The sequence below is a fragment of the Podarcis melisellensis genome (assembly GCF_964234715.1).
Source record: "Podarcis melisellensis genome assembly, chromosome: 10".
Taxonomy (NCBI): domain Eukaryota; kingdom Metazoa; phylum Chordata; class Lepidosauria; order Squamata; family Lacertidae; genus Podarcis; species Podarcis melisellensis.
The window spans coordinates 65,239,368-65,255,725 of NC_138542.1; the positions used below are offsets into that span (position 1 = coordinate 65,239,368).

General features: G+C 45.2%; 1 protein-coding gene and 1 long non-coding RNA gene across 31 annotated transcripts in view; both read right to left on the reverse strand.

The window, feature by feature from the left end:
• CELF2 (CUGBP Elav-like family member 2) overlaps window positions 1–16,358 on the reverse strand; it is a 518,056-nt gene that overhangs the window by 109,124 nt on the left and 392,574 nt on the right. The window lies entirely within an intron of this gene.
• LOC309378860 lies at window positions 4,233–7,867 on the reverse strand. The gene is made up of 3 exons (XR_014172212.1): window positions 5,268–7,867; window positions 5,144–5,193; window positions 4,233–5,095 (listed from the first exon to the last, which is right to left on the reverse strand). It is a non-coding gene; the product is annotated as an uncharacterized lncRNA (long non-coding RNA).

A 16,358-nucleotide genomic window follows, 5' to 3' on the forward strand; every position in this document is an offset into this window, starting at 1 on the left:
GTCATAATCATCATCATCCATCCATTACTTACTTATACCCCGCCCATCTGACCCCCTCTCAGTTTATTAAAATACGGTTTAAAATACAATTTAAAATGCAGACTCATTTTAATAGTAGCCCATAAATCAAAACCATAAGGGGAGGGAAACATAAGGGTCAGACTGAGTCCAAACCAAAGGCCAGGTGGAACAGCTCTGTCTTGCAGGCTGCGGAAAGATGTCAAGTCCCTCTGTCTCTTGTGACAGAGCATTCCACCAAGTTGGGGCCAGTACTGAAAAGGCCCTGGCCCTAGTTGAGACGTAGCTAACCCCCCTTGCGGCTTGGGACCTCCAAAGTGCTGTTATTTGTGGACCTTAAGGTCCTCCACGGGGCATACCAGGAGAGGTGGTCCCGTATCTGATTTATATCCCAGTCCGCCTCTAAAGCCCTATTTTCATTGGAGAAATTTTGGAGGGTATGAATTTATCCAAACCCCGAACCGTATGAAGGCAATCCTGTATAGGGAAGTCTTTTTAAATGTTTAATGTTTTATTATGCTTTTATATATGTTGGAAGCTGCCCCGACTGGGGCAAACCAAAAAGATGGGTGGGGTATAAATAGTAAAATTATCTTAATGGAATGGGCTCTCCCTATTTTCATCGGAGAAATGTTGGTGGGCATGCAATATACACTCACCCAATAAATACACTTTATATACATTTTATTTTTTCTTAAAAATAGGAATGGTGTCATTATACCTCAAGGCCATAGAATAACTCATACTCGTAAGACAGGAACTGAGTTCTGGTCTGTTTGTCCTTGGCCTATGCCTTTTCCAAATCAAGAACTCTCTAGCTCGATTATATTGTAGTGCTTTTTTGTTTGTTTGACATTTCTTCATCTTTTCAATAGATTTTTTTCTGCTTCATGCACTCTCCTCACAATCAAGGTCACCTTGGACCACTGAGTCACTTAGTTCATTCATTGTGAATAAGGTGCCATGCTAACAACAACATTGTAGGTTTTCTGCCCCAGTTATAAAATTGCAATTTATCTGCTCTTTCTATATAATAGCAAAAGGCATCAAAGATATTTAAGGAGCATAATCAAGCTTAGCCTGTAATAAGGAAAAAAATAAATACCCAACTTGTCACATCCTCTGAAACGTTTCAAGTGTGAAGTTGAGGCCGTGAACTATGGAGAATTTCAAGCTGCTGAGGCCTACGCCCATTCCATTTGGATAATTAACAGAAGTGTTACACCTTTAAATCACAGACCCTCCAAGTGTCCCTATTTTCCAGGGACATCCCTGATTTAGAGAAACCATCCCAGTTTCTCAGAATGTCCTGCTTTTCCTTAGGATGTCCTCATTTTCATTGGAGAAATGTTGGAGGGTATGGAGTTGTCTGACCCCTGACCTGTCTGATGGCGATCCTGTATAGGGAAGGTTTTTTTTAAAAAAAGTTCAATGTTTTATTATGTTTTTATACATATTGGAAGCCGCTCAGAGTGCTGGGGCAGCCCAGTAAGATGTGTGGGTTTTAAATAGCAAAATTATCATTGTGGAATGGGACGTCCCTATTTTCATCGGAGAAATGTTGGAGTGTATGAAATCAAAGGAGTTTATAAAATCTGCGTTGCATTGTGCTTGTGGCAGTGGCAGAGGGATCTGACACTGATCGCTGAGCCGGCACAGAGTATTCTGTGACAACATGTGGAACAAGGCACCCAGCTACAAAGGGTCCACAGTCCAGATTCTGTTGGAAGGGGTAGTTGTCAGTTTGGCGGAGATGAAAACTTCACAGAGGAAGAGTTGTGAGGGGCAGATTAATGACTCACTCAGTGCTGAATTCTATCTCAATGCAACCTAACTTCCTCTCCTTTTCCCTTTTCATTCTGGAATGGCATTGAGGATATGAAGATGTAAAACCACAGAATTGGAAGGGACCCCAAGGGTCATCTTGTCCAATCCCCGCGCAATTCAGGAATCCTGCCCACAGTCATCCCTGGGTGGGCTCGAACCACCAACCTTCCGGTTAACAGACAGACCCACTGTGCTATTGCGCCACATGAAGCTGCCTGGGTGCTGAGTCAGATCATTTGTACAGTGGTACCTTGGTTTAGGACTTGCCGATCAGAAGGTTGGCGGTTTGAATCCCTGCGATAGGGTGAGCTCCCGTTGCTCGGTCCCTGCTCCTGCCAACCTAGCAATTTGAAAGCACGTCAAAGTTCAAGTAGATAAATAGGTACTGCTCCAGCGGGAAGGTAAACGGCGTTTCCGTGCGCTGCTCTGGTTCGCCAGAAGTGGCATGGTCATGGTGGCCACACGACCCAAAAGCTGTACGCTGGCTCCCTCGGCCAATAAAGCGAGATGAGCGCCGCAACCCCAGAGTCGGCCATGACTGGACCTAATGGTCAGGGGTCCTTTACCTTTACTTTGGTTTACAACCACAATCTGTTCTGGAGGTCCAGTTGTAAAACAAAGCAGGTTGTAACCCAAGGCGCGCTTTCACCAATGGGGTCTCCCCCCCAAAAAAGGGTTGTAATCCAAAAGAAATGGGTTCTAATAAAAAAAAAGGGATACCCCACCCAGTGGGAATGTTAAGGCCTTTCACTCAGCTTGGTGAAATTCTTCAGATCACACCTTCCTTTGTACTCTCAGGTGGAATGGCTTGCTCACTTTCATCCAGAACTTTTAAATAATGGCATATCAGCCGAGCACAGTCAAATACAATTCCTGCCTCTCGCCGGTGTGACTGTGCGCCACAAATGCACGGCCCTGGAGGAAATGGATATTTCATCAAACACCTTTGCTGCCGTGAAGCTAAGTTGCTCCCCGGAAGACGTTTCATCACTTTGGTTTTAATAAAATCTCAGGACTAAACACACGACGCCGCGCAATATTCCAGCAACACCTTGGCTCTGAGGGATTGTCAGGATTTGGCAACAAAACAATTCAGTGGACCTCTAGAGGACAGCGGCTCATGTGATGGGCAAGAGCAGAACTCAAAGCTGGTCTTAGTCATTCAGATCACTCACAGGTAAGAGAAAGGAAAAAGGGTTGTCGAGCCTCGCAATTCCGTCTGGGAACAGAGACGAAGGATTTGTATTAAGAATAAATGAGGAGTAAATGGCAGCTGGTGCCCATGGAACAGAGAGGGTAGGTGACAGTTGGGACCAATAAGAAGTGAGACCAATGGCTGGTTGTAAGTAAGGAGGTAGCCAGGTGGGGGCTGGCTGAGAGAAGATAGAGGTTGAGGGCGCAGTGTCCCATTTGCCGCAGTGGGCCATTCTCCACAGATGAGGGGCAATTGTTGTCAAGATTCATCTATTTCTGGTGGGGTGTTTTGGCCATTCTCCCCTGGCTCCATGGTGCACTGATGGTGCTTGCATTGTGCAAATATGTGGGAGAGACAGATCATGTGAGTACAGCGGTACCTCTGGTTGCGAATGGGATCCATTCTGGAGGCCCGTTCGCAACATGAAAGGAACGCAATCCATGTCTGCGCACGCGCGGGTCACGATTTGCTGTTTCTGCACACACACGTGACATCATTTTGCACATCTGCGCATGCGGTGAAACCCGGAAGTCACCCTTTCTGGTACTTCCAGGTTACTGCGAGATGCAACATGAAAGCATGTAACCTGAAGCAAACGCAACAAGAGGTATGACTGTACTTGGAGTATAATCTCCCATACTCCCAGCTGCTAAGATTTCAGAGAAACTGCAGCCATTTGAAAGGAAGGTTTTCTAATTACGGCTAATTGCTGATGAAGCAAAGTCACTAAGATGGTTGGATGGCGCCAGGTATGCCTCCTTCCAGCAACTCCTGCAGCCAAGCCAGTGCTAAACATCTTGCTCTGCTTTCCTTTGGACCACTTCTGTGAGGTCGAGAGGTGGGTCCTGTCCTCTGGGCAGCCCCGGACCTCCAGACACACACACTGCAAGGCTTGCACCCCAGAGAGGTCACTTCAAGTGCTGCTAATGCAGCAAAGACAACATTTTCTTGTGAATACAGTGGTACCTTGGGTTAAGTTCTTAATTCGTTCCAGAGGTCCGTTCTTAACCTGAAACTGTTCTTAACCTGAAGCACCACTTTAGCTAATGGGGCCTTGCTCTGCTGCCGCACCGCCGGAGGACAATTTCTGTTACCATCCTGAAGCAAAGTTCTTAACCTGAGGTACTATTTCTGGGTTAGCGGAGTCTGTAACCTGAAGTGAATGTAACCCGAGGTACCACTGTACACACAAAAGTTTGACATGCTCCTCATGTCAGCATCTCATCCTCTCTGGAGGCTGGCAGCACTGATTTGGGTATATCTAATATGATTCCACCATCCAAAGTTTTGGTATGGGGATAGAGCTCTGCATTCATTTTTTAAAAAATACAAGAACACGTGAAACAATTAGACCCTCCATTTTTTGTTCTTTTACATTTATTTCAAAGACAAGCGAATGTAAAAGCAAACAAAAAACTGACTTGGAAAACTAATGCAAGTATATTCCTGTTTGTTTTGTTCCTGCAGGTGAGGGCAGTGGAGGCCGATCCATTTGGGAAACTGCACCACTAAGCTCAGTCTCTCCCCTGCTAGGTCCCACCTACCTAACAACCCTTCTAGGGGTAGGCACTGGGTGTCAGCCTCCCCCTCCTTAGTTTCAGTGTTGACTTTGTAGAGTTCAGCAGGCAGGAAGATGGGGACAAAACCAGAGCTAGTTGACTACAGTGGTGCCAACTCTGGTGGGCCCATATTTGGGGCTGGGGTTAGCCCCAACTGTTCCCTACTGTCAGGGGGTGGAGGAGGCTGAGCGTGGAGCTGAGTGTGGCTTCAGTGGCTGGCTCCTCCTCCTCCTGTGGAAGGCTGCCAAGCGCGAGAGAGGAGGAGCTGCCAGCCAATGTATTCGGCTCTTTCCTCTGGCTCCTCCCAAAACATCACACATGTGACAAGAACCCTTCACTCCTCAATGCATGTTGGTGCCTCTGGTTGGCTGCATCTGTCATTGGTTCTGTCTCCACCTATTGTCATTGGTTCTGTCTCCACCTATTGTCATTGGTTCTGACTCCACCTATGGTCATTGGTTCTGTCTCAACCTATGGTCATTGGTTCTGTCTCCATCTATGTCATTGGTTCTGTCTCCATCTATGTCATTGGTTCTGTCTCCACCTATTGTCATTGGTTCTGTCTCCATCTATGGTCATTGGTTCTGGCTCCATCTATGTCATTGGTTCTGGCTCCAACCTATTGTCATTGGTTCTGTCTCCATCTATGTCATTGGTTCTGGCTCCACCTATTGTCATTGGTTCTGGCCCCACCTACTGTTGACCTCCTTGCCTTCAACTCTACCAACCCCAATGGATGCCAGCCTCCACTGGGTGGAGTTCATGGCACACAAATTATTTCCCCCCAAAATAAAAATCCCTGTGGAAATCTCCATATGTAAGTTACCATTGACAATGGGTGTAGGGATTTCCCCTGAGATCTTGGCCTGCCACAGGGTTGACCTTGATTGGAATCAGGGAAAGGAGCTGTGTCTGCTTTTTTGAAACTAAAAGTTACGTTTAAAGGACACACCACATCTAACACGGTCCTCATTCTTCTGCTTCCCAAGCCTTCTGCTGGCATTTTACAAGGAACTTAATCCCTTTTTTATCATAAAGTGGGGAGGCAGTTCTGATCTGCTCTCCTCCAGCGGAAATGACAGAGACCAATCAGTTCGTAAGATGCACTGACAAATTGTTTGTGCCACACGTACATTCTTCTCCCGGAAGGGAAAACACATATGGATTCTCTTTTCTTCCTTCCTCACGCTTCTCGATAGCCCATCTCCGAGTTACAACAGGGACAACAATGCAGGATTAATTGCCGGCAGATTTAATGCCATTCTTAATGACATCTTGTGAAGATTAGGAAGTTGTTGGAATCAGATATCAGTAAATACCTGGGATTGCTTTGTGGAGCTGGTCTGAATTAATTAATGGGTAGCTTTCCTTTGATATTGCTTTGATATTCGGCTTGATGCCAGTTAAGTCTCAAATACAAAGGAAACTTCACTTTGTTTATGCCTTCTTAGGATTTTGTTTTTAGCCTGGAGTTTTCTGACTGGTGGTCTTTTCCCTCTGTCTTTTTAAGTCTGTCTATCCTGTGCATTTACAAGATGCTTAAAAGCAGAGCAATGTAGGAACAGGTTCTTTTTTTAATGACTGCCCTGTTCACAATAATCACAAATTAGATTCCTTAAGGCCACCTTGCCAACAGCTCACAATAAGTTAGGGGCTTTCTGGCTCTTGCTATTTTCAGGTGAGATTTCAGGCAGGATTCAAGACCTATAAATTCAAATTGATTCGAAGCTCTTCTGCAACAAATAAGCATCCCCACCCCCCTCAAAAAGGACCAGTCTTTTTGTGGTAATGAAAGTGACAGGGACATGTACTGGAAAATGTGAGATAACATTTGCTTGTGCAACGTCATCTAACCAATCAGGATGAATGCTTAAAAAACAGGTCATCTGAAAGTAGGGGTGGATGAAATTGTAAATTTCGGTTTCACTCCATTTCTCATTTTTTTTCCAATCTAAAGTTCAGCTCTCCATATTTCCACATTTTGTGATACTTTTTTTTCCTAAAAAAGAAGTCCTTGTAAACATTCATCAGCATTTAAGTTTCCTTTTTCCTAATATACACGTTTGTAACAGAATTTTGCCTAAGAAACACATTTTTGCAAAACTGTTTTTGCCTAATACAATGCATTTTCTGTATGTTCACTTGGTAGAGTATAAGACTCTTAATCCCAGGGTTCGAGTCCCAGGTTGAGTGAAAGATTCCTTCATTGCAGGGGGTTGGACTAGATGACCCTTGTGACCCCTGCCAACTCTACAATCCTCTAATTCTACTATATTTATGCACACTTTGCTTTAGCACATGCGTGAGGAATCTCTGGCCTGTGGGCCAAACTTGGCACACCAGACATCCCTGTTTGGCCTGTGAGGCTGTTTTGGAGAAGCCATCACCCACCCATCAAACACACTCCCAACTCCCCATCAGGAAGGACGCAGGTGAAGGGGGAGGGAAGCAGTTTCCATTCAATGGGTCTCTGAAATTTAAAAGAGCTGTGTGGGGTGGCCTGCAAAACCATTTAGAAGCTGATTTGTGTGTCTTCTTTAAAGTTCTGAAAGGGGAGGTATACGAAGCAGAATAGGGAGGGACGCGGGTGGTGCTGTGGTCTAAACCACTGAGCCTAGGGCTTGCCGACTGGAAGGTCAGCAGTTCGGATCTCCGCAACAGGGTGAGTTCCTGTTGCTCTGTCCCTGCTCCTGCCAACCTAGCAGTTCGAAAGCACATCAAAGTGCAAGTAGATAAATAGGTACCGCTCCGGCGGGAAGGTAAATGGCGTTTCCATGCGCTGCTCTGGTTTCTCCAGAAGCGGCTTAGTCATGCTGGCCACATGACCCAGAAAAACTGCCTGCGGACAAATGCTGGCTCCCTCGGCCAGTAAAGCGAAATGAGCGCCGCAACCCCAGAGTCATTCACGACTGGACTTGACTGTCAGGGGTCCTTTACCTTTAAGGAGGCAGAAGTGTTTACTTCACCATCACAAGGCACAAAGCTACTCCCAAAGGGATTTCAAACACTGTGCTTTGAAGTCCCAGCAACCGGGGCTCTAAAGCGCAGCAACCCCTGACACCACTATAGGTGGCCCCGCCCACCTGCCAATGAGTCAGGAGAAAATGATTTGACCCACCAGCCAGAAAAGGGTTCCTACCCCTGCCCTAGTATAGACAATTTTTGTACTCTTTTTTTTTTTTTTGGCACAGGAACACCATTAAAAAATGTGAAGTGTAAATTTTGAAGGATGGCTGTGCTTCGTTTTGCCAATTGATTAGGAAAGTGCAGATTAGGAAAATGCATGACAGCCAAAACCCAGAAGTAACCAGTTCTGGTACTTCCGGGTTTCGGTGGGTCCGTAACCTGAAAAAATGCAACCTGAAGCGTCTGTAACCCGAGGTATGACTGTACCTTTAAATGCCAGCTGAATCAAATTTCTCCCACATCCCTTTCTAGAAACAGTGTCACAGCTTTAAATGCAAACAGCCTCCCTATACAATGTATGTACATTCCCAATAAACTGCTTGCCATCCCATTATCAAACTTTCTTTGGGGACATAGAATCATAGAGTTGGAAGGGAACCTTTTGCCCATTGTGCGAATCAAAACCCGGAGATTAAGTGTCTCATGCTCTACCAACTGAGCTATCCCAGGAACGAGCTATGGACGCTTACCGTTTCTTTAAAAGAAAACCTTAAGACTCTTTGGTTTCCATCAAGAACACACAAGACACGTTGCAGTTCTCTATGACCTGCAAGTGCCCACACCCAATAGGGGTCAAATGTGGCTTGCTGCAATCAAAGAAGCACAATTTTGCACCGGTTTTTAGGAGTTGGAGCTGAGGCACACATCCTCGACATATCGGAGAGCACAAGGAAGCTGAATTTAATTACCCCCAAATAGAATTTAAAGCAGGAGTTTGGGATTAACACCTCTGCCCTTTCAGAAAGCACCAGGGGATCTTAAACAACTACTAACAAATGAACGCGAACAAGACTCTATTTCTCATCCAGCGTATGGCACCTCCGGCAGCACAGCACTCCTTCAACACCATGCTGCGGCGCTGGTTCATTGCCGATGCACATGGCAGCGTGCCAGCTCCCGACTTGCTCACGCTACAGCTGGCAGCAACCTGGCTTGCCCTCGGAAGCCTCCTGTCCAAGTAGCAATTAGACTTTGCTACCACAGACCCGAGAATTATTCAGCCTAAAGCAGCAAAGCTACAGACCACTTAGAACAGACTTTCAGGAGGAGAAAGGGTAGAGGCGGAGGCGACGACGAAACAATCTGCACCAAACAGCCAGGGCCGGCCCTGCTATTAGGCAAGAGTGACGTGTGACCTCCTCCAGTGGCAGATGCTGAGGAGCAATGGCAGCACCTCCCTGGCTGTTCCTCCTGAGCTTCCTGGCTGTGATCCCTTCTGTTGGGAAGACCGAGCTGTGTGCGCACCATGCAGCCTGCCCTAAATGGCCTGCTGCCGTCAGGTGTGGCAGAGGGTGCTATCCTATGACCAGTATTGAAGTAAGATTAATCTGCTAGTCCAGTTGGCTCCTGCTCGTGGGCCCCTACCTTGTCCTTCATCTCAGGCAGCAAAATACCTTGAGCTGGAATTATAAACATCACTTTCCCATTGTGTAGCTGCTTAATGACACAGCAGTCTCCTTGACCTTAGAAGTGGCCACTTGATGGTAGCCCAAGTCATCCTTGGCACTGCTAGAGTGGAGACATGCGTTATATCAGGGTAGCCAATCTGACATGCTCCAGAGGCTGTTGGGCTACAACTGCCATCATCCCTGGCCATTGGCCACGCTGGCTGGGGCTGATGGGGATTTTAGTCCAACAATGTCTGGAGTGCACCATGTTGGCTACATCGGCTATACAGGGTGAAGGTTCCCCAAGCTGCATTTGTCACATATTGTGTGTGTGTGTGTGTATCTGTGCTTGTGCGCATGCGGACCATGAGCAGGAGAGAATCAGCAAGCAGGAGAAATCCCCCTCCTGTAGATTCTGTCCTGCAATGCCTTCATGGCAGCCATTTTGTCTGTGTTTGCCCTAGGCAGGTTGTAATCCCTGCTAGGAAGGGAAATGACTTGGGAGGAGATATTGCGGGGATAACTGAAGCTTGCCTCCACCACGTTGGTGTCCAGATGTTTTCGACAGTTTGTTAGACAGCTGTGCCGGATGAAGCTGATGGGAGTTGTAGTCCAAAACATGCCAAGTTGCTGAATTTACATTTATCTACACGCCCATCTGCTGCTCCAGCATTAGCAGTGCCTGGTAATCATGTTTGGATGTTTACCGAGATAACATGCTCTTCTGCCCTGACTTTCCTCAGCTATTTACAGAAATAGATGCCAGATATGTAACTGGAATAGAGATGATAAACTCCGGAAAGGTCTAGAGTTTGAGGCTTCTGTAGGTCAGGGTCTTGTGGAAGCATTTAAGATCCCTCAGAATCCTTATTAGATAAGGACTGAAGTGGATGGGCAGGGGGTTATGGGAGTTAGATGCTATTTCAGACCTCCTAAATGCTGGTTTGGACTTCTGACATGGGAGTAAATAGCCCAGCCTGAACTATTTCTAAACTGAATTCTGAGAACTTGATGATGAATTGCGTCTGCTGATAACCCTCCCCTACAGCTCAGCCAGTTCTGGGTCAAGCAGCATCTTCTGGCATTGAAATCAGATATTTTGTTTTATGCTGGTGTACAGGGAGGTCAGGGATGAGGTGTAAGTAAGGTCGCTGGATCAAAACCCTAACAATAAAATATTCTTTCTCCCTCCACATCTCCGTGTCTCGCATCGAGACCTTGCAGCTCGGAAGCATCAGTTTATGTGGCATATAAACACACTTGTAAAAGATTTTTATGAGATGTTTATGGTTCCCAGCTGCTATCACCACCCTTCATGCCTCTCATCATTAAATCCTTCTCCAAAACGGCATTGGCAGCCCAGTATAGGTTTCTTTTCTCCACACCCTAATTTGCGGCCAGCATCATTAAAGGAGGTTAATGCCGGCCGTGAGCGGTTCCCGTTTGCCGCCTCCATTTCTGAGGCCTGCAACGTTGTTTACCATTTGCCTTCCTAATCTCATTGATGTTGCAAAGGCATCCGAGGCAGCGTCAGGGGTGGCTGTCTCACAAACACCCGCTCATTAGCCAGGCCAGTTTTAATAGCATGTGTCGTGATGCTAATGAGGCTGCTGGAAAAGTTCTGTACTTTCCACTTTCGGGTGTCAGCAAAGTGGCTGATAGCAGCCCAGTGGGCAGAGATGCGTTTAAAGACCTTCACCCATCGCCGGCTCGCTTTGGCTAAGCGCCACCGCAGACCAAGGCCGGGCTTTTAAACTGTGATGGCCTGGGACTCGGAACCAGGGCAGTCTCAGTCTGCACCAGATCCTTTGCCTCAGGCATCATCTGAACCAAGTCTGGGGCCTGATCCTGAAGAGTCCCAGTCTGCACAGGTTCTCCTGCAACAAGCACTAGCTGGGCCGAGTCAGGGACCTGAGCATGCCCTGGCTCCAGATATGGGGATTACCTCGTTGCCTTCAGCTGGGACATCACTTACAGCTGCTCCACTACCGTTTGGGTCAGGGGAGGTTGAGGCAGCCCCTGGTCTAGTAACCCACCGAAGTCTCCTGAGCTGCAGAGACTAAGGTCTGAGAGAAGGAGAGACCTGAGTACTCGCAGGAGGAGTGCTCGACTTCGGGCAAGACAGGGAGGTGAGTCGCCAGGGGATCACGGATATTAGCCTGTTTCTAGGTAAGCTGCGGGCTTTCAGTTTATGGTGAAGCAATCTCAGCCACATGCCTGGATAATCTGCAATAACTGGGAACAATCAGACTAAATTTTAACTTCTGAATTTTTTAAAATAGATACTAATAAGCTCTTGCACTCTGATTAAGGGCCTCCATGAAACAGCTCAGGGTGATGTTGTGGGCAGCGTGTTGGACTTGGCCTGGCCCTCGTCACATGATATGGATGTTTTTTTTTAACCTCGAGATTATATTTGCTTGAAACTGTTTTTAATGTTGTGTTTTAAAATTGCTGTGACCCGTCCTGAGACAGTGGGGATGAAGAGCAAGTAAAAAAAAATAAAAATCAAATTTATTATTGTTATTGTTATTGTTATTAAATCAGTTTGCAGCTGTGATATTCAGAGCCACGCCAGGCAAACAGAAGGCACGGTCAGGGTTCAAGGACACATTCCAGTGAGGCAAAATGCTTTGGGTGCAAATCAGGGCCAGGGATGGGTGCAGCCCATGGAGCGGTCAAAGGGCAAGATAGAGAATCCTAGAGGCCCACACTTGGCCATTGGGATTGAGGCTCCATACTCCCGTGTTATGCAGAAGTGCTAAGCTCTTTAATGTCACAACCCATCTTTTCAATGCTGGCTACGTCCTTGGCTTTCAGATTGCCCCTTGCCGAGATCATTTTGGTTTGCAGTGAGCATATGGAGAAGTGACAGCTGTCTGTCCCCGGGGAACTCATCCTTTCATTCAGTAGGCCAGTGAGCATAATTTCAGGTCCAGTTTCAGAGTAACCTTTGAGAGATGTCATTTATGGTATTCGGAGAACGAACATCCCCGTAAAATAGGTGTGTTTTTCGTCGCATTCACACCGTGAGTTTTGGGCTGGATGGTTTTGGAAGGGAATTTGTGAAGTGGCATCTCCTGGGTGACCTTGGGCCAGGCACAAGCTCTCAACTAACCTACTATGTTCTGGGGAATGAGGAAGTCAGCTCTGCTGTTCGACTCTGCTATTATTTTTGGGACTGGACAACGTTTAGCTACGTTTGATGAAGAAGTTTTCAGAAAACCAAAGAATTTCAATTTTACCTTCTGAAAAATCTCAAGTAATGCTAGCTAAACAAAGAAATATCAGTAAGTAATATTACTGCAAGTACTTGGCAGTCATTTTTTTAATTATTTCTGTTATTTACACGCATTTTACCTACCAAGCAAAACTAAATTATATTTAATCTTTTGAATTCCCAAGTCAAGTTATAACTTTTTAGCACCCTCTCATTTGGGGGATTTGAAAGTTGCAAATTTCAAAATGCCCTACTGGCCTGTGGACATTTGTCCCAAAGACATACCTTGACAGCAACATAAGTTGGGATGATAAAATGAGATGTCTGGTGTCTGGGTGTTTAGGGTGTCTGGATCTTTGCAGAACACAGATTGGGAACATGAAGCCCAGGGGCCAAATCTGTCCCTTCTGGCTTCCCTAATGGGTCCTGGGGGTTCTGCCCACCCCACACCCCTCACTGGCCCTGCTCTGCAAGGCACAAGCATGGCGCACACTGTGTGTGCACGACATCAGCATGTCATGTGGTGTGCTGACATCATGTCACACAGTGCTGGCCCTCTCAATCATAGAGGCAAGGCTGTGCGCTTGTCGCTAACCCTGGGGCAAATGGGATAACTGTGTTGCCCTCACATCTTAACCAGCGATCTGGGAGTCTGCTGAAATAAGCAATCAGTTGCGTGTCACCGGCAGTTCACTCTATCATCAAAAGTCAGCCACCAATGGTATCCCGGGGATCATGTAAATCAGCCTTAATTTCCCCTTTGATGCAAGGAAAGAAAGATCAAGGCTTTAGAATTTGGCTCTCTTTTCCTTCTTTAAAGTTTTGTCAGCCGGTTCCCTCAGTCAACATCTGGACAACCCGCAAAGGTGATGAATTCCTTTAATATCTCTTCATGAATCAGCCGCTCCAAGCACAACTATTTTTGCTGAATTCTCCCTCCAGGAGGGTTAAAAACTCTCACACAAAAAAACCTCCTTGTACCAAGCACAGTATTCTGGGGGCCATATTCACCAATGCCCCATTACAGGAGGGCTGTAAAAATGATATACGAGGATGTGTTTTTATAGGGCAGACAATCATAACACAATGCTAGCATGAGCAAGGAGGATGCAATGACCAAGAAGACACAGAAACTGCAAAGAGAAGATAACTGAAGGAGTATAGAGAATAAGGTACAGGCAAAGTCTGCTCAGAAATAGAATTTGAAAAGCACTGAACATGGTTGCAACCAGCCTGGAGCTGGGAACCTGTTTAGCACCAAAAGAACCCGGCACAAGAGACTCATAGCAATGCAGTTATTATTCACTACTTCATGTGAATGTGGTAGATACACTGACATCCTAAACAGCTTGGGACCCAAGGACCTGAGAGTGCTTTCTCTGGTTCTGCCCTATCCAACTATTAAGATCTGATGGGAGTGAACTGCTTGTTATTCTGGCCTTAGCTTCTGACGACAGGGCATTCTTGGTGGTGGCTCCCCAGTTATGGAACTCCTTCCCAAACAGCATGTGGTTGTCCCTCACAATGACCTTAAAATAACCTTTTTGTTTACTCAGGCCTTTGGAATGTAACCAGCCTGTCTGGCGACACCGGTGCTTTGTATCTTGTTATGATGATGTCAACATTACTTAAAAAAAACATGGTTGTGCTGCACCTTTAGCTGCTTCACCCATTGGGAGGAAGGGCAAAATGTAAGTATGAGAGAACAAATCCATAAATATCAATTCTACTATGAAGGGTAGCCCTCCTGCAATAGCAAGGGGATATTATTTGGACTTCATCAAGTCTTGCAATTTCCCCAAAGGAGATAGATGTCCATCAACTTGTTCCTCTTCCCCCATTGCTAGAGTCTTTATCCAGCCATTGACTGCTTTGCTCCTCAGCTATCATTGATACATAGAAAAGCTGAATTTCTATGTATCTACTCACAGCACCTTGCTAAAAAGAGTAAAATAACTGGTACATGAAATTGAAGTCGTATATGTAATTTTGATATGATGGATCAAAGATCTGTGTTATGTGTGTGTTGCTAATTTTGTACAACTCTCCTATTTTCCAATTCCACAGATGTCGAAAAGCAGGTCTTGCATTGGGCCCTACCGCCATGAGGCTTGAGTTGGCTGTGCAATGTGAAAATACCTTTGCCATTTTGGGGTGCATGTTTTCCATTTGTGGGTGTCCATCCCTGTTCCTTCATCTTGCTAACCAGAGTCTGGTATCTGCACTGCTGTGTGTATAACATATATAAGGTTTCCAATGGATGTTGAATAATTTTGCTCTGCCCCATGTTTCCCATTTACACACCATCCATTTACAGCCCATAACTTTCTTCCAAAGAATCCCGGGAACTCTAGTTTCCGCTGGGAACTGTAGCTCTGGGAGGGATAAACTACAGCGTCCCAAAATTCTCCGGGGAATCTATTTTGCATTAAATGGATTGTGTTCATGCATCCACAGACTATTCTGAACAGATGCTTCCCTGAAATCAATTGCTATCCTAAGTTATTGTAAAATCCATTTAAAAGGAAGAAAGAAAAGAAAAGAAACCACCAGTATTTCCTTTTGTTAACAAAACTGGTGCTTCTCTGTGTGTGTTAGATAGGAGGGTTTACAGGTTTACAGGAAGGAGATTAAAATACAACCACCGCGCACATAGATGACATCTGGCAGGAAGCAACTATTAATATTTTACAAGACATTAAGTTTCTGCCTGCTCCTTTTTTGCCGTTAAAGTTTTAAGAGCGTTCTGAACACTATATTTCTCAGTTATTACACCCTTAATTAAGCGGACACACACAAGGAATCCTCTAATGAAAATGGCTCTAGAAGAACCATCAGGCATCCTCAGCTGAGAGTAGATAGAGGACCCCAAATCAGAGCAAGGAATCACCGGAGTTAGTCTGCCAGAGGACAACCCGGTGCTAAAGCAATGTGGAATTTAACTGAGGATTAAACGTGGTTATTGGCACTATAAGCCCATAAAGCTAGGGCACTAACAGCCATTATCATGTTACATTTACTTAACATTAACCGCCCCAATGAATCCCAACGGAGCTTTTGAAAGCCAGTCAATCTGATAGGAAATAAAAAAGGTGCCGTATTCTCCAAGATATTATCTTGCATATTGTATCCAAGGCAATATCCAATATATCTTATTTTACTGGACCAATTTACGTAAATGGAACTTTGAACGTCCAAGTATTGCAGTTTTTTGGGAGCCCAGAGAATTGGCTGAGAACGTTGAATCTCAAAAGGGCTGGCAAAGGATAAGGGATTTGGTCAGTGCCTGGAAAAGTGACCGTTGAGTCTGAGCTTTCTTTTGCTGATTTATTTATATTTATTCCAGGTATTGAAATGCCACTTAATATTCAAAAACTCCAAGCAGCGTACATCAATTTATTTAATGAAAATATATATGCAAAGAACCAAATTCAACATGACTATTTCTTAACCTTGATGGATAAGGATGATTTGTTCTTATTACAAATCAATCAATCAATAAAATAATATATTTATTGCTTATTATATGAATAAGTACTGAATAATAATAATAATCTTATTTTCTGCACTTGCTTTAAAAAGCTCAGACCCAGTGGCCCCCTCTCAAAGCACTAATCCAACTGTACCCTCTCAGTTTCACAATTTCTTAGATTATTATAAATCGCTTTGGGATGTGTCATGGGAAGTGATTCGTAAATGAAAATAAGTATAATGATAATAATGCCAGCAATAATATTCACTTTCGCCCCAAAACTCTGCAGTGCTTGAAGGTTCAATGCTCCATTGACGTAAGTTGGTCCAGGAAAATAAAATACCAGATTTTAACAAAAATAAAACTATAACAACAACAACAACTAATCCAGAATGCGGCAGCTAGACTGGTGACAGGGAGCGGCCGCCGAGACAATATAACACCGGTCTTGAAAGACCTACATTGGCTCCCAGTACGTTTCCGAGCACAATTC